The sequence below is a fragment of the Aythya fuligula genome, chromosome 2 (assembly GCF_009819795.1).
Source record: "Aythya fuligula isolate bAytFul2 chromosome 2, bAytFul2.pri, whole genome shotgun sequence".
NCBI classification, from domain to species: domain Eukaryota; kingdom Metazoa; phylum Chordata; class Aves; order Anseriformes; family Anatidae; genus Aythya; species Aythya fuligula.
In genome coordinates this window covers 90,358,603-90,381,904 of record NC_045560.1, presented here as the reverse complement: position 1 = coordinate 90,381,904, position 23,302 = coordinate 90,358,603, and the positions used below count along the sequence as shown (strand labels likewise).

Below are 23,302 nucleotides of genomic sequence, written 5' to 3'. Positions count from 1 at the left end.
AGATATCACTGAATTTCAGCCTTTTGCAATCTTACTTGCTGTGTTCCTTCTTGATAAGCAGAATATTGTTGAAATAGTATGAAAAACAGAATGAAAATTTCTAGTCTGTATGCCATTTTCCCATGAGTATGAAAGGTGCTCAAGGGTATTGCTGAAAGGATTATATTTAATTCATCTTTTTATTTAGAGTTTGTTTATAATTCAGTTTCTGGAAGCTGAAGTGTTGTGTAGCAGAAATACCTACTTATAAAATAAAATGTTCAGATTTTATTTTTGTGGTAGTTCTCACTGTCCTTGTCTCTCCTTACAAAATAGCAGGTACCTATCCTAGCTGAGATGCTGGTTCTTTTAGCTTTAGGATCTTTATTTTTTAGGGGTTGATTTGAAACTTAAACGTTCTGCATCCACATTACAACTTAACTTTTGCTGTACCTTAGGGCAGGTTTCTGTACGGAAGGATCCTGTTTAATCCCTTTCTAGAGCATTCAAACCCAAATCATTCCTTACCCTTGAACAAGCCCAGGTGTTTTGGTGAAGTGGGCGTTGATAAAACTGGCGTCTTTCCAGCTGTGGAAAATGCTAAATGGTTGGAGTTGTCAGAATAGTTGATGAGGATTGCCAACAGGGGAAGTTTCTCAGAGCCTGAAGCAGCCTACCAGGTATCAGATTAATGGTGCTTCCCTCTCGCTGTTAGGATCTAATTCACAGCCTGCCTCGCCCACAGCAGCTGCTGAAGAACATCTGAAAGAAGATGAGCTCAGATAAGGAATAACTGAAGAAAGAAACGTTTAGAGAAGACAGAATCACCAAGCAACAAGTGTGTTGAAATTTAGTGAAAGAAACAGTGGGAGATCACACAATTGAAGATGTTGCTTCATGAGCATGTCACTTGGGCACTGCTGCTGAATCACAGAATCAGTCAGGTTGGAAGAGACCTCCAAGTCAACCTGGTCCAACCATCCCTACCACCAATGTCACCCACTAAGCCATGTCCCCAAGCGCCACGTCCAACCTCTCCTTGAGCACCCCAGGGACGGTGACTCCACCACCTCCCTGGGCAACCCGTCCCAAGTGAACAGAGAAATGAACGTGGCCACTCTTTCCCTTCCTTAAGCCTGTATGGTGACAGAGATGGTGGGGGTTTCTGGATTACAGGTCATTTCCACATTAAACTACCTTTAACCTGTATCCAGAGGGGGAGTTTCCAGAAAGGAGGAAGCATTGTGGGGACAATAAACAAATGCTGAGGAGCTGTGGGACATTACAGTGCTTTCCTTGAGCCGCACTGCTGATTTTCTTTTTTTTTTTTTTTTTAAAACTTAATTTTAGGCATGATGTGTATATAAACTGCACGCCTTCCTTCCTGGATACTGAAATATCTTTCGGGTTTGTGTGTGTGAAACAGAAATGCACTGCGAACAGCTGGCTGCCTGGCTCAGCAACTAGTAAGCTAAGTGAAAATAGGGTATTTCTAGGAAGAAATCTTAAGATTTGCAGCATGATTTGGGAAACTATAGCCTGCATTGTTGCGTTGCCAAAGGCTACGTTAAAACAGCAGGGCTTTTTTTTTTTCTTCCTTCTTTTTTGTAGGAGAGCTCATTCACTGCTTTGTTGTTACAGTTCCCTCATCCTTGTTATGACAGCGCTAATAGCTCCAAGTCTTCTGTTTCAGCTGCCTGCTCCTGATTTTATAGAACAGGGCGAGAAAGGAGCTGGGATGGGTATTACCGAGTGAATCCATTGTTTCTGGAACTTGATAACGTAACGCTTCCTGTGTTCCTTTGCAGCAAACACAGCTTCCTGACATAGGGACCATTATCTCACCTGAAGGCAGAAAACGTTTGCCTGCCTGCACTTAGAGGAACGGAGGAGCGTTTTTAAAGTGATCTCCCTGCTCTCACAAATGAGAAATGATAGCCATTTGTCAGCTCAGCCAAATTTCCGATCCCGTCGCAGGCAGCAGGGCTTTGCCGGGAGACAGATGAAGATATCCCAAACTAGAGTTTCTGTGGGAGGGTTAGTATTTATGTGTCTGAAGACATATGCTCGCTTAAGCAGTTTGTTGTTTTAGGGCATGCAGACTGCTGTTGACACTGACAGACAGCCCTACTGAAATTTTTAAAATCCGACAGAAGGCAGCAAACCATTCCTTCCTCCACTCCCATGGATTTCCCTCCCACAAAATGTTCCGCTGAAGCATCAATCTTTTCAAAGAGCTGGATCCACAGCCCAGACTTTTTTTTGGTATTGGAGATTCTAGATATTATTTTTGTGTTCTGTGCCAAGTTTTATTTTTTTTTTGAGGTTTACTTTCATGTTCTGTAAGCTTACCATTCCCTGAGTTAAAGTCCTTCTAACAACCAGTAAGTTATTTTGGACTTCAGAGTTATGATCTTCTTGTTCACCTCTTCAACAGCTGACTCCAGTCCCCCAGTATGTAATGGAAATATTAATGCTCCAACGTGTGATAATTTAGGGCTTCATAAAAGCTTGTGGACGAGAATACTATTTTCTCCTTTTCCTCTTGATTAACAACTGCTAATTATACCTTCCAAGAGAATACTTCCTATTTTATATACGAGTCTTTTATGGTTAGATTTAGTTCCTAAGTTAGTAAATATGTAAGCAGGCTTTCTTAGCTCTGTACACAGCCATAAATTATATAGTTTGGAATGAGCACTCTGCTATTAATATTTCTTTCGCAATTAAGGTAGAGAGCTGGATAGAAAGTAGTGACTTTTATGCCCATGTGCTGGGGGAAATGATTTCTCAGCATCTAAGCAGACAATTAGATGTGTGGAGCAGTGGCTTTACATTGGGGACTTTATACCACTTAGCGCTCCGTTTATGATCTTCATGAGAAAATATTATGTTGTTGAGATCCTTTGTAAATGTTGAGAAGCGTTGTGTAAATCTGACATTTGCGTGTACGAGATTAGCAGTCGATTTATCTCAAGTGCTGATTGTTGTGAGTGCTAAATCTTAGGGTCTCGCTTAGGTATCCCCCCCTCCCACTCTTTTTTGCTTTCATTAGTGTGCTATAGTCTACACTAAAATTGGATTGGGGGGGATTTTGGAAAAATAAGCTTTTGGTTAGAAGTAGAACAGCTCAGTTGTTCCCTTTCCCTACTGATAAGATAGAGTTGATACCATTTTATTATCCCATTATTGCCTGTTGCTAATGCAAGCTGACTTCTTGGTCTGTGGAAGGCTGAGGCTGTGATCTTCCAGGCAGCATGTTGTGACATAGTTGGTTCAACTTCTGTAATTTTGCATCCCCCCGGTCATCCCTGACGTAACAGGAAATGTTTGTAATTACCTCATTCTCTCTAGTTCAATTTAAAAAAACAAATCATCAGTGGGAATGGAGACCTTGGGTATGACAACAACTAGAGTACATTTTTTTTTTTTCCCAAAGCTCTTCTCCCACATCATTCCCCTGTAGGTTTTTATTCTGTTGGTTTTGTTTGTCTGTTTTTCACTTGGATCGGATCGGAATACAAGATGTTACAAATTATTTGGTTGGTTATTCAACCTGAGAATAGAGCACACGGCTTTCCTGAAGCTCTGCTGAGTTGCACAAAGCACTGATCACCACAGGACACGCAATTTTGCCGGTCACTTGCGAGGTCGGCCGCGAGTGATTTTAATACAGCTGGCATGCAGGAAGGGGTTGAGGTTCTCCCTGGTTGCTGCTGCTTGGTTTAATGCTGTTGCCATTCTGGCTTTTCTGGCTTTTTTTTTCCCCCCCCTGCTGGAAGGGGACTTCTTGGGTTCTTACATAAATGATGTTTATCTGGTGCCTCCTAAGCCGCATGTGACTCTTGTGGTGAAAGAGCTGCCAGCGAGGTGCTGTCAGTGGCTGGTATACGAGAAATTTGGTGTCTGCTGCCAGTCCCACCTGAGCTCTCACAAGTAGGAGGACAAGACCAGCGCTGAGGCTGCTGCAGAGTGGCATAAGAAGGCGGAGATTTGGGGAGGCAAGCGCAGCTTAGTTAAGTTTTCAGTAGCCCTTTACAATAGAAATATCACTGAAAAACTGAATTGCTGACTCTTAAAAACAGACAAAACACCACCACCATCACCAAAACAAACCAAGAAGCCAGAAAGCGTGTGGCTGTACTGTAAATCTTATCCCTTCTCGCAGTGGCAGTGCAAATCTTACTTCCTCACTCCTCCGGCCCGTCCTCGCGGCCGCTGTGTCAGCTGGAGGGGCCGAGAGGTGCCGGTTGCGTTTTGCTCTCTGGCTCACGTCCTCCATATGAATCCGGGCTGGTTGTTTTGCCTGCTGGCGGAACAATGCGGGCAGTGTTTCCTGGTGGCTGAAGAAAAGGTGCAGGGGGTGTCTGCCAGCTCCCGGCAGCCAACACACAGCTCTTTGTTGATGGCCCTGCTGAGAACAGGCAGGCCGGGGCCCTCGATGCTCCAGGCTCATGCTTCAGGCTCATATACGTTAGTGCTATCAAAACAAACTGGCTATGCTCATTGCTTTGCTCGCCTTTTTGTGTCCTGAAAGTTGAGGAAGCCTTCCGTCACCTTCACAGGCTGCAGCGCTTCTCCGGACCTGCAAATAATTCAGATTTTTTTTTTTTTTTTGGAGAGCGGTTGTGGGGTTTGGAAAGATACCTTTTATCGTTTTAATTGTTGTGCAATTCTGCCTGGGTACTGTTGCAGTTAAGAAAATAGGTATTTCCCAAGAGATTTGCTAGTAATGATGGTGAATGTGATAGCAGATGCCTTAATGCTGAGAACAGTAGATTGTCTGGTGTGTTTTTTTTTTTTTTTCTTGTGCTTTCCAGGAGCGTAGTACTCTCAGCAGCGTGAAAATGAGCTTTGCTCTAGTCCTGATTGGGGATGGGGGAGTATTTTACAGTTGACTTCTAAAAAATAATATTTACTTACAGAGGAATCTGTGGGTTGGCTTGTGTTGCTTTGAGTCAGTGTCCCCAGACAACAGGAGAAGGCAGGAGGCCTGTGAGAGGAAGGCGCTGCTGCGCTCTGCGCGGCTCTGCTTGCCCAAATTCTTGCTTTCTTGGTGACCAACCTACTGAGGATGGCCAAGAGAAGTAAGGGCATATGCTTCAGATATCAGCCTGAGTAAAATGACTGTTACCTTGACAATTTTGTACGAGTTTGGAGGAGGTAGCGCGATAGCAGCATGTACTTTACATCTCCTAAAAACACACCAGTATTTATGATTTGTTGATTGTAATTTAAACGATGCCTCTGAATCTTAACTTTTTTTTTTCCTGACAAACTGCATGTAAAATAAGTGCTTGTGTTGTCTCCGCTAAGAAGGGCTTACTCAGCTGATTATTTTCCTTGCCCTCTTTCTATATAAGATGAAGCCATGGAGAATTATGGAACTAAACCACGCCGTTTGTGCTGTACGTTCTGCTTTTATTTGTATTGTCGGTCACTTCTAGACCAACAGGTAGAAGATGCAATTTTCTCAGCGTTATAAATCTGGTCCCTCTCTGGAGTTTCATGGCAGGCTAATAATTTTTCTCTTTTCGTACTTTCCTTTTCACTCCCTTGCTCTGGTGTTTCGGACTGTGTGCAGGGCAGTGCCACTGGCCTGAGCTTGTAGAAAAATAAGCTGACAAAATAGACTTGGTTATGTTCTTCATGGCAGCTGTGTGATTATTTTTTTTTTTTTTGGGGGGGGGAGGGAGAAATGTCATTGAATAAACATAAATTGGCTGTACTGACTGCAAGGATAATGGAGTGCCTGTGTTTTTTAGTGATGCGTATTGTGTTTAGGCAGAGGTGAAAGTGGGATAACGAGTGATGGTTAGGAACAGACATCTCGTTGTGCAGAAGTAGCTCGGCATGATTGTTGCTGTTATTAACTTCCTTCTGGCACAGTTAATGTTTTCTGAATAATAGCAATGCAAATATTGAGGCTGTGTAGTATAGACGCTTGAATGGGAGACAATTATTTCTTGTGGTCTGCAAACACTGTGCCTTCTGCTGTCTGCATCAGGCCAGCGCATTGAAATGTCTGGCTGAAATTTGTTGAGGCTTAAATAAAAGCTCCAAGTACTGGATTCCCTGACACACCAATTCTCGTTGCCCAAAATAACCTTTCTTCAGCGATGGGTGCCCTTTCCAGCGTGTGCCCTAGCTGTTCTGCAGAGGGGCTTGTGCATGGGCTGGCAGAAGGTTTAGCTGGTAGTAATGGGGTATAAAACAGGGCAGTAAACGTGACTGGTAAGGGAGATCACTGCCACGAGTCATCCTTATCTAATTTTCATTCTGCCAAGCACTTGGACCTCATGTGGGAACTTCTTACAAGCAGAAGTTGCTCGGGTGCCATCTTTCCAGATTCTAACATCCCAGCTCCAAAAACTTGGTTTTATTCTGTAGACTGCTTTTAAGCACAGTTTGAAGAGCAAGAAGTCTTCACTTCGAATGGTGCAGCAGTATAACATGGTACAGAGCATTGAAAACTTGTGCTTACGGGTAACCCTAGCGTAAGTACTTGTGACTGCTGGGGCAGTAGGAGCTTTATTCTTTTTGCTCACCTGTATATTCTCGCTTCTAGGTCTCCTAAGACACTTGCCTGCCTACATCAACAGTGGGTATAGGTTGTGACTATTTTCTGGGTTACTTAGGTTTTACATCAAAGAAATGGAAAGTCACAGTGCAGCTTCTTCAGACTGGTTTCTTTTTACCCATTTCGGGCTGAGATTGCTTTTGTTTTAAGCCTAAACCATGCGAAAATCATCAGCTAGTTTTACTGTGCCTTAATTTTTGTTCTTGGCAGAATGTATTGGGGAATCCAGAGAGATAGGGAAGAGGCACAGTGGCAGGTAAGACAGTCTTCTCTTTGACTGTGCAGTTTGGGGAAGAAAACTTGGAAGCCTTATTGTGAGTCTCAGAGGCACATGATCAAACCAATCTAACTTCCTCCACAGCAGGAAGCTTGTGGACTGGAGAAAGCCACATGTGATGCTCTTACAGAGCAAGCTAAGGAAACATGGCCTAGATAAAAAAAAAAAAAAGGCTATTTTAGGATGTGTGCAAAATCGTTTGGTTAGCAGTAGCCGGGGTTCTTTGTCAGTGGTTCGCTTTCAGAGGGGGGAAAGGATTTTCTGTGGGGGGTTGTGTAGCTCTTGCAGTTCATTGTTCTTGTTGGTGAACTGGGTAATGAAACTTGAGAACTGGCCTTTGGGAATAAATTCGGGTACATCTGAAGTCAAGATGACAATTCAGAAGAATCTCGAGTGTTGGAAAGATGGCCTGAGAGAATAGGATGTGGTTTAGAAGAATAAGTGAACTGTTTCAGTTTTAGGTAAAAATAACATAAAAGTAGAAGACGGGAAACGACTGTTGAAGTAGTTCCTGCCACTACATCATCTACACCAGCCTAGGACAACCTGTGGATTAAGAATTAATGAGTGTTAACAATGCAGCGTTGCTCCGGAGGAGAGGTGTGTGTGTATTAGCACGAATATAGGGTGGTATAATCTGTAGGATGTGTGTAGCTGGATCTCCTGCTCTGTCGTTTATTGCAAGGTTAAAGTGCTGTATGGGTTTTGGCCATTGTACTTGAGGAAGGTTGGAGGCACGGTTAATTTGCCTCAGGAGACCAAAGCTAATGACTGGAGATTTAGAAAAGATAGCGTGCGGAAGGAATGATTGAACTGGTATTTTTGTAACTCAAGGAGAAGATCAAGGGAAACTAAGCTTTTAAGCACGTGGAAGTTCGCTGCAAGAAGGCAAACATTTGCCCTGGTAGGTGTGCCGTGCTTGGTAATGCCGACACAACCCATTCTTTGTGTGTTCTGCTCTCCTTGCTAGCTTCTTGTTTGCTTGCTTGTTTTGTAAGAGCTGTTTCTGTCCAGTTATTGATGGGCTGATACTGGACAGCACTGAACAAAGAGCGTGTCATCTCCAGATCCTCTGAAGAAATACATAAATCAGCCATGTCCCTAAAAGATGAATATTGATCTAACCAGATAGACATATAGATAAATACTTAGGTTCAAACTTCTGACCAGAGAGAAAGCTTGATCCCAGCACGGCCAAAGGCTTATCCTGTAATGGACAGCAGCTAATATCTCTTCCCAGTTTCCCCATCTCTAAGGATGGATTGTATTCTCCACCTGTGTAAGGCACCTAAGTTTTACTGCAAAAAGTGATATAAAAAAGCTAACTTCTTGTGAATGACACTGATTTTTGTATTGTATGTGTTGTGGTTTAACCTGGCTGGCGGCAAAGCACCACACAGCCGTTCGCTCACCCTCCTCCCTCCCTCTCTGGGATGGGGGAGAGAATCAGGAAAATTAAGCCTGTGGGTTGAGGTAGAGGCAGTTTATTAGGACAGAAAATAAAATAATAATAATAATAGTACTACTACTAATAATGTGCACAAAACAAGTGATGCACAGTGCAATTGCTCACCACCCGCTAACTGATGCCCAGCCTAACCCCGAGCAGTCAGACCCCCACCCCAGCCAGCCCCCCCTAAACCATGGGGTTTAGGATGACCCCATATGGTTTGGAATACCCCTTTGGCCAGTTGGGGTCACCTGTCCTGGGTCTGTCCCCTCCCAGCTTCTGCTGCACTCCCAGCCTGCCTGTTGGCAGGACAGAGCAAGAAGCTGAAACGTCCTTGGCTTGGTGTAAGCACTGCTCTGTGACAATTAAAACATCAGTGTGATATCAGCACTCTTCTCGTCCTAAATCCCAAACATAGCACCCTACCAGCTACTAGGAAGAAAATTAACTCCAACCTAGCTGAAAGCAGGTTGTAAATTATAGTGATGTATAGAACCTAGTCTTTGTATTTAACCTTCTTGAAGGCTGTGACTAATTTGCTTTAACAAAGATGGTTAAGTCTCTCTGGATTTATGTCATGATCTCTTAAAGCAAATGCTTTCAGAAAGGTACCAGTTGTTATTGATTGTCCTGTTGGGTGTGCCTTGTGCCATCTTGGGAAGCTTATTCTTCTGGCTCTTTGAATTATTATTATTTTTTTTTTAAAAGGATCATTGGTATTCTTTTTACTCCCAGAAGATCTGGAATCAGTTCTTTTAAAACTCGGACTGCAAGCTACTTCTGTGAATGTAGATCTGCTTAATGCATGCAGATAGAATAGGAATAGTACCGATATTGTGGTAATTTATTCTGAAATGCAGAAAAAATTTAAGTTGATACATTTGCCTTTTCTTCTTTGATACGCAAAAAAATAGGAAACTGTCAAGTATTATAGTTATCCCTATACTGAGGCAGGTAAAGTAATAATTTGTTTTGGAATAAGCAGTTGACAAACACCTTTTCTTTCACTGCCAATCTTACCTTTCCTTACCATGTATTTCATCCATGCTGTTATGTTATCATAGTGCTTACAGCATCTTTTTTTTTTTTTTTTTTTCTGTCGTACCTGTTTTTTTTATCTGGCTGGGAATACAGAAAATTATCAGTTTAAACAGATATTAAGTTATTCAAGTTTATTTTTTTGTGTTCACATATACAACAAACACAGATAAGCTCATAACACATGGCTAGTATTACCTAAGTGTAGGTGAGTTACGCTTGTATTAAAAATTGAAAAATCTGCTTTCTTGCCTCTGTTAAGATGTTTTGTTTTCTTTTCAGCTGCTTAGAATTTCCTTCAGGTGTTGGCGCATTAACCGAGCCAAGGAAGAGATTAGAAAGAATTGCTCCATGCGATGTTGCTAAATTTTTAACAGCTTACACTTGGAGAGCCTCAGAGATCATTTTTCAGGTGTCACATTTTTAGATTTGAAAAATCATCAGCTCTTAAGCATCACGTCGGGGTTAGTTTAATAACGCTTTCCCCCCGAGCTGCCATTATGAATGCTAATATTTAAACTGTGGGTGAGAGATGAAAGAACGTAGGAAAATACATCTGCAGACCACAATACATATGGAAAAATGTAGCCCAAAAGAATGATCTTCTAGAGAGCTGCTCGTGTGCATGTGTGCCATGAAGAGGCTGTTTTCTAGCCTTATGGGGAACAGTTCCCAGTTTGTTGTGCTAAGTGCTCATGATTGGATAGAGGGCGACATATATAGAACTCAAAAATAGATAACTGCTTATTTAGGAGGACAGGCAGTCCTCCTACTCAAATCATATAATCTGAAAGGCTACAAAATGTTGATGACTTGTTCTACCTCTCTACTCTACCCTGCATATGTTGTTTTCCTCACAGGCTCTTTTTAGCAGCAGTCTTTTGGCTCCTTCTCCCTTGCACAGTATTCAGGATTTTGCAGTCTTAAATAGTTGGGAAACTTTCCCGACCTTCCCCTTTCACCTCAAGCTTTGCCAGAGTTGAATTTGGAACTTATCTGAATTTCTGTTCTTCTTTTAGGACAGCCTTAAGACGTTGTGGATGGAAGACCTCTGTGGCTTCTCTGTTGATGGCAGAATGGCCTAGACCAGTCTGTTGCTCTATGGTTCCTACCACGGGTGCTCTACAGCAATGCAGTGGGATTTCACCACTAGTGCTTGTGGACCATCCAGATGGCTGTAAATCTGCAGAGGAGGTTAGTGCAAAACGTAATCCAGGATTTTTTTTTTATACTTTGGTCAGGTTTTTCTGCTTTGGATGAACCTTAGAGTGAAGGAGGCAGTTAGAGAATGCATGTGTGCTGCTAATTTGCCATTCCGTATTCCTTAGTTCTGTTCACTCAGGGTCCTGGTGGACCCGTTCAGTTGTCTGAACCTAGATAATAGATAATTAGATAATTGCACAAACCTAATTCATCGGTTACTGCAGTTGTCTGCTGGTAAAGGAAAATTCCACGTCCAAGTGAGTCCAAGCACCCCATTTTTAGCTCTCCTAAACTCTACTCCCACAGTATGGTATCATCTTGAAAAGCAATCTAGGCCAGTGAGCCAGCATTCAGATCAGTCCTCCAGACAGAGAACTGTGCTGTAGCTTCTAACAGAAACATACTTCTCTGGGAATAGCAACTAAACCTTTGTTTGTTTGTTTGTTGTCGTGTTTTTTTTTTTTTTTTCTACATAAGCACAGTTTTCCTTAAAGCATCCTTGTTGTACAAGAGATGAGTTATTAAAGTACAGCTGTGCAGTTGCTGCCTGCCCGATGCAGCGTTTAACAGCGACGTTCTTGCCAATCCTTCTGTCGGTGTGCATTTCCCTCTTGCTACTGCTTTTTTAATCTCTATTGAAACAAGATGAAGAACCAAAATTTAAAAGAGCAAACAGGCAAAACTGTGATGAGACAGCTCTGTTTCCTTGGCAGAAAAAAATGAACTAGTTGACTTGGATTTAGTGCATCAAATGTCTTCCATTGCTATCCTTGGTATTAACGTTTTGTGCTTATTCGTTTCGCCTTTATTTTTATTTTTTTTTCTTCTTACAAACCTGTCAGTGTTTTTCATAAAGGTAATTTTCACTGACTTAGCCTGAAGAATTTATCTGGGCCAACTTTGAAGTTCAGGTTCAGTGGGGACAAAAAGGAAAAGTCCTGTTTCAGGTCTAAGTGGATCCTTTTCCAGACAACTTCAAAATACCATGATCCAACATGTGCTCCTAATGCTTAAAAAGTATCCCTTGAAAAGACATCTCTTTAGAAGAGAGGGAAAAATTTGTCCAAAGTTACTTCCTAATACTGTTGAATATTAGTAGCTACATAGAATAAAAATTTAGCATAAAAAATAAAAAAGCAGAGTATGTTTCTTATCTCTGGATTTATTGCTTATTGTGTCTCAAGAGGTGTCTCCACTGCTGTTTCGTTCCCTGTAGCCTAGGCACTTGTTCTGTGGTTGTTGGCTCTAATGGTGTGTTCAGTTGGGTAACAGGAATGAGTGGAAGTTGCTGCTGGGGGGAGATACTCGATCAGTCTGTGTTCTTTGGTCATTCTTCTGCTGTGTCAGTTCCTTGATTGACTTTGTTGCATTGCTGCATGTGTGTTTGTTGGCCGGCATGCTATGATGAGAGAAAAGACGGAGTAGCAACAACTTACTTGAAATAAGTCTTGAAATTTAACATGTGAGTGAATCTGCTCTTTTTATTCTGGACAATTAAGACAAAAAAAAAATCATAAATATTAGAAAAATGTTTGTTACAGAATGCTGAAGATATAGTTGTCTTCAAAGCCTCTGAAAATGGCTTTGATTAAATACTTTCCCAGATTTATGTCCAAATTAATGTTTTGCACTAGTAAAAATTTTTCTAGCACTTCCTGTCTCAAAGGAGTTCAAAATATGAGGGTTTTGTTCCTGTTTAAAAACAACAACAAAAAAACATATTTTTGAAGCAGTTAACAAATCAGATTTGCTATTTTCCTTAAAACTCAACATTTCCATGCTACTGCTTTCAATCAATTGTGACCTTGAATGCTAACTTTTTGTATTTTTTGATGAAATAAAAGTCGGAAAGTCTGCTCAGTGGATCAGTTCAACCTTTGGATTTCCAAACTGGAATTCCCTCCACAAACGCGATTGCAATGACTTAATCATGATACCCAAGAGCTTCTTATATATAACATCCATGTGTGATGTAGGCCTCTTTCCTTCTTGTTACATTGTCCCTCATCAACAGTGGTATGCTTTTTATGATGGAGTGTCCAGAGTGCAGAAGAACGTTCATTCTGACAATGAAAAAATGCATTTTTTTGTCATACTTGTCTGATTTTTAAATGCTGCATGCTCTTGTCCTTCATGTTTTTAAATTTCAGCAAATCAAGTTTAACTAGTGGATATTTTTGATTAATTATTTGGAAATACTGCTCTAATGAATATAAAGAGGTTTAAAATATTTACTGTGGTATTGGAGATGTCTAAGAAGAGTCTTCAGTGTAGCCAGCATTTAGCTTGTCTGGTGGAAAGACCAGCAAATGAAATCTTGCTGTCTATTTTTTATTTTTTCCTGAGGTTATCTAATAAATCAGGCTGGTCGGAGGAGGAAAGACAAAGCAGTTCACGATGAAATTAGCAGGCTGGATATCTTGTCCTCCTTAGTCTGAGTTTTTTTCCTATGAAGTCTCTGTATTCCCCAATTAAAAGTGGTTTGATGCTGCTGGCTGGCCATACATTGCCTCTTATTTGCCATCAAGCTTCTGCCAGCCTTCGTGGCTATTCTGTTGGGCTTTTTTTTTTTTCTTGTCTGTCAATTCAGCTCTTCACATGTTCATATTTGTAGGGACTACTAATGTAAAAACTGGTTGATTTATTAGCATTAGCATATGACCTGGCCTAAAGCAAGTTCTCTCCCTTCCGCTTAAGGGAACATGGAAGCTGTGCCTGCTGGTAATTTATGAGCTTCCATCATTTAAAATTACCTCTTTAAGCCCTTACAGAAAGGCATATTCAGTGGATAGCTGAATACTGTGTGGTTAGGGCTTTTTGAATCACATGGGAAGCTGTATATTTCTTAGATGGGTGGCGTCTAAACTCCTTTCTTCCCATTCCCCCTTCCTCTTTCTCACGTTAAACAGTCCTGGTTCTGGCAGCAACAGAAGGGCACTTTTTCATCTGGACTCTACTTTGCCTGTTATCTTCATGCTTTTTTGTATGGTAGCAATCTAGGAGATGTAGGTGGAAGAGCAGAGGGGAAAGGAGAGCGTCAGCTTGCATGAAGTAGCATTGGTCAGAGCTGCTGCCTGCCTGAGAGTTAGGGGTAGATTGCTTGAATGTCCAAGGAGAAAATGCTTGGGAATGGAAAGGAAGAGTAGACTCGTTGTGAGTGTCCCCATACTTCAAAGTAGCCTTTGCAACTGTTCAAAATGATGCTGATACTTCTGTAAACTCCTTTGTACTGTTAGGGATCACAAGTGCTTCAGCATGTAATCCCGTTTTGCTCACCTGAAGTCTGAATTGTGGAGTTTAAGCTCTGGTCCTGTAGAAATGTCAGTCCCTGTGCTGAAGACCAGGGTACCATGGGGACAAAAAAGTATCCAGGACTCTAGTCCTGAACACAACCCATTGCTATATCAGGCTGTTTGCAAACTATTCTAGCTGCTTCTCCCTTTCAGTATCTTTTTTTTTTTTTGCTTGTCCACATTTACAAACAATTCTAAATTGTAAAGGACTTCCATAACTCTGCTTTATCAATCTGCCTGTTTTGCTTTTCATCTGACAGTTCTTTCCTTGTTTAACTATCCAAGGTAGAACCCCTTGATACAAAGACTGCCTACCTCAGAAACAGACTTTCTGTGGACAATTTCATGAGTCCTTGAAGAAAATCTTGTGGCTGTTCTTTTTATACCACGTGCACATCCTCTTGGGTTGACAGACGAAATGAAGAACTTAATCCGGAGGAATATCATGCTGTGTGTTGCCAGAGATGTCTGGGAAGACAGAATTGGGAGAAATTAAATCTAAAGCCACTATGAATAAGAGGGAAAGAGAAGGGCAGATGAGAAGAACCTTGACCTTAGTGCAATACTGTGCTTGTAAAAAAAAAAGTATAAAATTATAAAATAGTTGCTGTCAGCAGAAGTTACCTGCTGAGTGGACAGCTTTATGATGTGAAAATTGATTTCTATGTGTTAATATATGCTTAAAAGCTGTATGGCCTGTCTGCATAAGTGCAGCCATTTGCTTTCCATGTAGAATTTATATTTGCATGTAGATGTAGCAAAGGATAAAAGGCTTAGTGAGAAACACTGCAAGGATTGCATGAATCTATCATGAAGCTGGAAAATGATAGATTTTTTTTTTTTTTTTTTTTTTTTTTGCCATGTGTGATCAGGCATTGTCTCTAGAGAGAAAAAAATCTTTAAAAATTTTTCTTCAGATTTTTTCTTTGGTATGGAGAACTGTTTTCTCTATATTTCAAAAAATGTTCAGCCCTGCAATCCTGCTGAACTAGTTTGTTAGAACTCTGGTGTTTTTTCTAGGCATAAATGTGTATTTTTTTTTTTTGTTAGAGTATCTCTGGCATCACTGTTAAAGGGGTAGGAAGTAAAATGTTAACAAAACATTTGAATTTTGTACCATTCTTCATTTTATTTAAGATAATCTAATCTACTGTATTTTAAATGATTGTTTTTTGGCAAATTATATCTCCTAATTCTTCAAATCCTGATGCCTAGCCACTTGCATCATACTATTCATCACTTATTAACTTGTTACTTGCGTGCATGTAATTTGTTAGTAAGTTCTGCAGTTACTCTAAGCAGAATTCAGCTAGCTGCTCTAGGATGAACACTGTTGACCCTATGTGTAACATCAATTTTTCTTTATCTGTATTGTTTTCAAATCTTCATTTATTTTATAATACTTGCATATTTTTGTGTATTTTCCACAAATATTGCGTGCAGAGGGAAAATGTTCAAGTATATTTTGTATTTTTTCAGGTTCCCCTTCGGGGTTATTAGTCTACAACAGAAACTTTTCAGGGTTAAAGGTTTCTACAGTTAGTCACATAAAGGCACTTGGTTCTGTTCTCTGCATTTTACCCTATCTTTCCAGAAATCTCCTCGATAATCTTTTCTTCTAATCAGCTGACTCTGCTTTTCTTTCACTCAAATTCTTGGCCATTAGTGATTCATCCTTAATGACTATTTGCCAATGTAATTTTATGCTATCTTTAAAAGCTTTTGAAGAATTAATGAACAATTTTATTCCACTCTAGCTTTGTTTTCGATACATATCTAAATAATCGTAAGCCTTATAGAGGCTGGATATTTTAAACCATTTGAGACTTGTAAGATTTAACACTTTCTCTTAACATGCGAGGGTGATTTCAAGGTCTTGTAAAAGCTTTGCTCACTTGATTTTTCATAGTCTGCTTAGGTCTTTGGCCATCTTTTAAACATGTATAGCTAGCTTGGTGACAGTGAGTTCTGACCTGACAGCAGTCAAAAATTTCCCCTTGAAATTTGTGATTCTTCACTGCTAACAGCTGAGCTGGGTGTTTTAGTTTTCTTCCCTTACAACTTCTACCTTAATAGCAGAATATAGAGTAAATAACACCCTGCTTTGTGTTTGTCAGCGTCGAGAAGAATTCCGCGTATTTCCTCAAAATACTTCAGAAGCGAATATTACCTGACATTTGTAACTGTTGACATCTGCAAACTGAAGAAAATCATCTGCAGAAAATTGTTGAGTATTTGACACATCTGTACGAAGAGTGATCTATTGAAGAGGAGAGTATTCACTTTAGCTCAGTCTCAGCTGGTAAAAAACTGAATTTTCAGATTGATGCTTTAACGTAGAACTTAAAAAAATTTTTGAATACAATTCGATTTTTCCAGACTGCAGAAACACTGTAAAGGAAAATGGAAGATATGAGCATTGAGAATGCGGAACAGCTTTCTGTGTTTTTTCCTGCTATGTAGTCTAGTCTTGTGCATGTGATTTCTTAAAGAAGGTTGTTTTCAATAGAAAATCTCATTTTTTAAGCGGGAATTCCAACTTTTAAAAAAAGTCCTGTCAGCTAGCTAGTTCTACTTTATAGCTCATCGTGCACCTGTCAGATGTTTTAAAATAGTTGCTTTGGATTGTGTGACTCGACTTCTCGATTCTTAGAAATCCCTGAGTGCTTGCATACATTTGGTCTTAATGAACATACACTCTGTAAGGCCAAGTGACGCTTCTTTTGGCTAGAAACCTTCGTGCTGTGGTTACATCATGTCACAAGTCTGAGGATCTAAAACAGGTAGAAAGGTTTACAAACTTCTGTAGCAGACAGCAAACGGTGAATATACTAATGGCCTCATCTCTACCTACTACTGTGAGACTACAGCTTTGTACGATCAATTCTGGATAGTGAAGCTTTTTTCTGCAAAGAACCTTGAAGCCTGCATTTGTCAGAGAATCACAGAATTTCTAGGTTGGAAGAGACCTCCAAGATCACCGAGTCCAACCTCTGACCTAACACTAACCAGTCCTCCACTAAACCATATCACTAAGCTCTACATCTAAACGTCTTTTAAAGACCTTCAGGGACTCAGATAGTGAAACCAAAATTACTTTCTTTTAAGTAATTCTGTCTTCTGACTAATGGTAAACTTGCAAGGTCTGTAGCCCACAGGACAAGATTCATTTTCTTGAGGAAATGGAGGTGGTCACCTGTAACACCTGAGGTGATGGGAACTGGATTTTCCTCTGTTAGTTCTGCAGTTTTGGGGTTGGAATACCATCCACTGCAGCTCTCTAGGGATTTCTCAAAGGCTGGAGTCAGTTTATAGCTCTGGGATGCTGATCAGGAGGGGTGTTGCTTTAGTGGAAAAGCCAAGTACGAGGTAAAGGGGAGCAGAAGGCTCGGACAGGTAGATAAATCTCACTGATACATCTTCAGGCACTGACTGGTGTGTGCCAGGGATTTATGAGCTCTGTGCGTTCCTAGCACTGAGGTGGAAATCCTCACTTGCTGCTGCTGCCTACAAAAGCTTTTCACTCGTGAATTACTTATTGTCTTCGTGCTGCCTGCGGTACTCACTGATGAAGACACTGCCCGTATTCTCTGGCTGGTTGTTACTCCAAGTCAAGCGCACTCAGTAGCCCTCCCAGAGCGTGCATGCGAAGTAGCTCCGGCTCTGACGAGGCACGTTGCCTCTCTGTTAGCATCTGAGCTGTCAGTAGCCCAATTTAAGACTGTGGTTGTTGCAGGGAAAGGAAACAACTGTCTGTTGGCTTATAAATCTGCTTTCCTAAAAGGATTGCCTATTCTGTAGCTGTCAGGACAGGCTGTGTTCGACCTAGGAAGGAAAAGCTTTGAATGATGGTGGTTTGAATTTACCTGCCAGTACTGTAATACCTAAGAGCTGAATGCCTGTGCAAAAAGTTACTGTTATGAGCTTCAAGGTATTACAGATCTTTGTATTCAAGTTGTTATGTGTTGTAATTAAATTGGACTAATTATGTGCTCCTGATGTTTGAAGCTGTACTGTAAAAAGATTTATATGTGTAATTTTTTTTGTGTGTAGGATTGGCATGTGAAGTAATGTATACTGATTGTTCACTGGGCATAATAGAAGCACATTTTAAATCACAAAGCAGTTGAGGAGAGAATGGAAATGTCTGAAGGGTTCCTGAATAAATCTGTCTATTTTTAGTTAATTTTCCTTCAACCTGGAGAGCAGACAGAAAAATTAGAGCAATTGTTGGCTCAGTCATTTGAAAGCTACTTTAAAATCATAGGAGTCTAGTGAATCTCAGCTGTTCGAATGACAGCAGTAGTCTTTGTACTTTTATTGCATTCTTGATTTCCAAATTCTAGCAATCCTCTTGAGCTCTTGTAATATTTACAGTGATGTTCTGATAGGGAATATTTTGTCTCCCCATTGGGTCTATTCTTTTTTTTTCTGGTGTAGCAAAGTTTGTTGTAGAAGAGAATGCAACTCCGAAAGTTGAATAAATTGGTTTTGAACTTTTATCTGATTAAAATATTGTTCATGCAGTCCTTTGAAACCTTGTCTGTTGCACTTTCTTTCTGTAAGCAAGATGGAGCTTTCTTGAAGTCAGTCTAACAAATATCTGTTGGCATGGGGAAAAGAAGTAACTTTAAGAAAGCCTTTCAAAGACTTTAGTTTGAGGAGTTCTGTAAACAACCTTTTATTTTATGCTCAAAAAAAACCATCTATTGGGAGCATCTGGTATTAGGGGAATCCATGAGTGTGGTTATGTGGGAGCGTGCTGTTTTTTTTCCATTTTAAATGACCGAGAAAAAAATAAATGCCCCACAAACAATGATCTGGTATGGAAGAGCCTTATGACAAAGATCCAGCATCTGCTTTGCTACTGGCAGCAATTGATACAGGCCTTTTCATTTCTGTTCATAATTGTTCTATGAATTCCAGGCTGGAAGACTGGGAGGGGAAAGAATTGCCTGGTTCACTGTGTCCAGTCCCTTGCAGCGGTCCCTTATAGAGCCATGGGGCTCTACTTTGCAACATCTACTTCATAATTCTCCTTCCCTTCCCTTTCAAAATACTGGTGCTTATACAGTGGTTTGGTCAAGTTTGGTTTGTTTATTTATTTTTTTATTGAAAGAGAATAATTTACATGATACATCCAGGAATCTTGTTTCTCTTTTATATGTGGCTGGGTGACAGTGGCAGCTCACAGTGTCCCTCTTGACTCTTACCTTTATTGAAACTCCAGCTGAAAGCAGAGCTACTGTGGTTCATACACAAATACATGCTATTTTATTACACACATTTTATTAAATGTCATCTTGATTCATTTACTCCAATTCACAAGATCATCTCTTTCTTCCTACCTTATCACTTGTCATTTTTAACAGTAAAAGTGTCAAGATTGTCCGTCTAGATCTAGGACCAAGGTTACTCAATAGTTTTTCCCCAGATTGTCTGAGCAATATTCTCATCAGCCTAATAAGTCCTTTTATAAACCTTTACAGCTTTTCTTGTGATCACATTATCTACATCAGTTCCTTTATTAATCCTCATCATCCTCACCTTAAATAGAATTAGCTCTCAGAAAGAAAATTGTTAATGCAGTATTAATATACACTATATGTTATTAAACTGTATGCCTGGACAACTTGCTGTCCTTTTGAATATTCTTGCATTTATGCCTGTTTCAGATCATTTGGTTATTACATCTTATATTCATGTACTATGAGACTTTGCTGCTATCACGCTTTAAAATTTCACAAAGTGGTTGTCTCAGAATGCTACAGAAGGGATTACAGAGGCCATCCTGCTTTTATTAGATTAGGTAATCACAGTTGTTCTTATTCCATTTGGCGTTTGATCACTTCTATTTCGCTACCCTTGTTGGAAAAAAATGTATTTCATCTTTCTTAGATAGGTAAACTATATTTCTTGCATAATTAATATTTAGGCTATACCATATTATTCCTAATCTGCAAATGGTATTTTTGTTTGAATAGCACTGATTAGGAAGAGAATCAGGAGGATCTGTTATAGTGCTGTGAGCTACTTGGAAGTGTTGACCAAATGCTTGCTTGATTTCTCAAATACTGAGCTTTAATCAAGATAATATGTGCTGCTTACAAACTTATCTGAGAAACTGTTAAGTGCTCTAATTTGAAAAACCATAAACTCTTTTCAGAAGGAAAATAATTGTAAAACGTTTCTGAAAAGGATAAGTACCACAATAGTTATGTCTTTCAAATGATTTTTCTTGTAACAGAAAGAGCTTGGTTTTGAAAACTTTCTATTCAATCTAGGAATGTTATTTCCATATATATATTTCTGGAAGCCTTTTGAACTTATCATAAAGGTTTAGAGGTGAGGTAAAGACCCTTTAGATAATTTGGAGAATTAGAGTTCAAGTACACAGTGACTTAGTTGCAAACTTTGACAAAACTGTGGATTGAGTGCATTATCTGTTGCTCCATTTATGACATTGCTTTTCTGTATGATGAGCCGGATCTTCATCTCTTGAGAGCATCTATTTTTATAAGCATATTAGTACCTTCTAATTTATTTGTAGGAAAGCCTTTTTGAAGTAGTAACTTCTGCCTTTGTGTATTAAGTTCATTCTTGGCAAAAGTGTAATCGCCTACTCCTATGTTTCCTTTTTATTCTTCCTTCAGTCCAAGCACTGCCAGTTTTAGAAACTGTTTTTATGCAAATGGCTAATTTAAAAAAATTGACTTCTGAATTGAAAATTCTTGTCTGAATTAAATGTAATCTTTCTACACAAAGCAAAGACAAATTGATTTTATGCAGACCTACATTTCTCAGACTTTTCTGAAGACTAGGTTTGTTTTTAAAGAATGTTTCTCTTACTGCTCAGACTAGTATGATCTGTTTTCTCTCATCACTTCTTCAAAACTTGCTGTTGCTGAATTGTACAGAACAGATGACTTGAATACTAAAACCTTTCAAAATCCATCAAATGAGTATAGTCCACTGATCAGTAGCTCTTTGTATGAGCAGAAGGGAGTTCTGGCATACGCTATCTTTTTTTTTTTTTTTTTTTTTTTTTTCTGATTAAATTCACTTATGTTTCTGTGAAGATGACACTTCACGTAAATACACCTGTTTTCCACAGGTGATGGGCTGCCCCTTTGATCTGAATGTTTTTTACCTTTCCTTTTAATAGTATTGCCACTAACACTTTGTGCATGGAACAGTAACAAAGAAAAAAATGTATTGGCACGGGAGATAAAATCCTAAAACTTGAGGCTCTTGTTGGCATCGCTTCTGTTTCCAAATATAGATGCACTCAAGTGGATAGACCTCATTAATAGTTCAGATGCATGGAATTTTAGACAATCATGCTGCCAATTTGCACTTGGTTCATTTTTTAAATTTTGCTTAAAAACCTGTACATAAGCCTACTATATGTTACCTAGAGTATGTCAGTCTTTTCTACCACATTACTAAATATATTTAAAAACTGAGCATTCAGTTTTGTGTAGCTATCAATCTTATAAGGAAAATTATTTCAGTTAATCACTTTCCATGTGATTTGAATCAATACTGATGCCTTATGTGATTTGAAATATCAAATATTGTGTCACAATTTTGACGAGCCCTTACTTTGTGCCAACTTCTGTTTATTCGTATCTGAAAGTTTGGAACACAAACTTTAGATCAGCTTTGTTTTGGCTTAGATGCTGCATCTAGTGCAGAATCCTGACTTAGTTCAATAAAGGCAATGAAGTCCTTTGTCAAGTCTCCGTTACCAAGAGTTGTGTTGAAGACTGATCGCTAGTATAAACAAAAATGAAGATGGTCTGAAGCTAAAAATACATGACTATGCAGCAGTCATTATACTGAGAAGAGTAACCATTTCCTCTCATGCCAGCTGTGTTGGAAAAAAATAGGTGGCAATGTGAAACAATGCACTTCATGTGAACATTATCCAGTGTTTCGAAGGGAGGAAAAATACCTGCTTTTGCAAAATTCTTCCATTTATTGGATCACACAGTAGCAAATGCAGTTATTAAACTAAAACAGTTTGGTATTATTGATGTGGTAATTTGTTTAAATTGTTTAAGCCAGCATTTTTTTTTTTTTTGACAAAAAGAACGATTTTGAGTTATTAAGCTTGTAAATCATTTCCCTGTCACTTCTTGACAGAATTGCTGTGTAGAGTGCATTGTGAACCCAACAAAGTAAAAAGTTAAAAACTTCAGGAAACTTATAACTATTCTGGGGGGGGAGATTATATTTAATCCACTTCAGTTCCTCAATCCGCTTTGTCATATGATAGCACAATTTTTTCCACCAGCTACATCTTAAATCCTGTGTCCACCCTCCCCTTCCCCCAGCTATTCTTAACATAAAGGGATTCAGGCAAAGGCCGCTGAGATGGCTGAGGCTTGGACTGAGGGTGTTGAGCAGAGTTTGAGGGAATTGGGCTTTTTTAGTCTGGAGAAGAGCTCATTTCAGGAGGACTTAATCTTCTCTTAGGTATTAGAAGGGTGTTGGGAAGGCACAGCCTAGCACTTCTCTGAGGTGTGTGGCAGGGGAACGAGACAGTAATTATAAACTAAAACAAGGGAGGTTCCACCTTGTCCTAAAGGACCAATGTTTCACCACAAGGTCGGTCAAACACTGGAAAGTTATGCGGAGAAGCTATCGACCCTGCTTCTCTGGGGGTTTTCATGCCTTTATGACCCTGATTAACCTCATTAAAATCATGGAATAATTGGGTTTGGAAGGGATGACTGGAGGTTATCTCATCCAGCCTTCTGCTTAAAGCAGGTCCAGTGGGATCAGGCATCTTCCCTTTCCCTTGAAAAAGACTTTTTCTGTATTTCCCATGTTCCAGCTTGTGGTCATTGTCTGTAGTTTCACGAAGTCTGCATTCATTTTCTCCACATCCTCCTGCTGGGTAGCTGTGGACCTTCAGAACCTTTAAATACCTGCTTTAGTCTTCTCCTTTAAAAGTATAAAAAAAGAAAACTCGCTCTATCAACCTTCTACTACATCATTTAACCCCATCTAATAGTCTCCGTGGCTCACTGCCAAACTTGCAAGAGAGGTAGATTACACTGCAGGATTGCCTGGGGAGCCCCAGATGGGCACAGTACTTCGCTTCCAGCTCACACGTGCCAAACAGAGGGGAGGAGGCACTTTTCCCAACCTGCTAGTTTTATTCTTGCTTAAAATAGCCATTGATGCAGTTGGCTACCTTTGCTGTAAGGGTGCAATGCTGATCTGTGTTAAAGTTGCTGTCTGCCAGGGTACCCCTCCAAGGTCCCAGGACACCCTGTTGGGTGTCACCAGCGGCCTTGCTGAGGGGACACTGTCCCACCCCAAAGCCTTGTGGTGAAGGTGTTAACCAGTCTTAGCTCCAGTTCTGATCCTTGAAGGACACCAGGAGTGAGTGTTTGTCATCTGGACTTCATACTGCTGGTCAAAACCCACGGGGCCTGGTGGTCCGGCCTGCAGTTCAGCCACCTGACAGT

At 40.0% G+C, this 23,302-nt stretch overlaps 1 long non-coding RNA gene across 1 annotated transcript in view; it reads left to right on the top strand.

Annotated features, from left to right (window-relative positions):
• The window catches only part of LOC116486394, a 37,633-nt gene that overhangs the window by 11,591 nt on the left and 2,740 nt on the right, over positions 1–23,302 (top strand). The window contains exon 2 of the long non-coding RNA XR_004252949.1: positions 10,344–10,518. This is a non-coding gene — a long non-coding RNA (uncharacterized LOC116486394). The remainder of the gene's footprint in view (positions 1–10,343; positions 10,519–23,302) is intronic.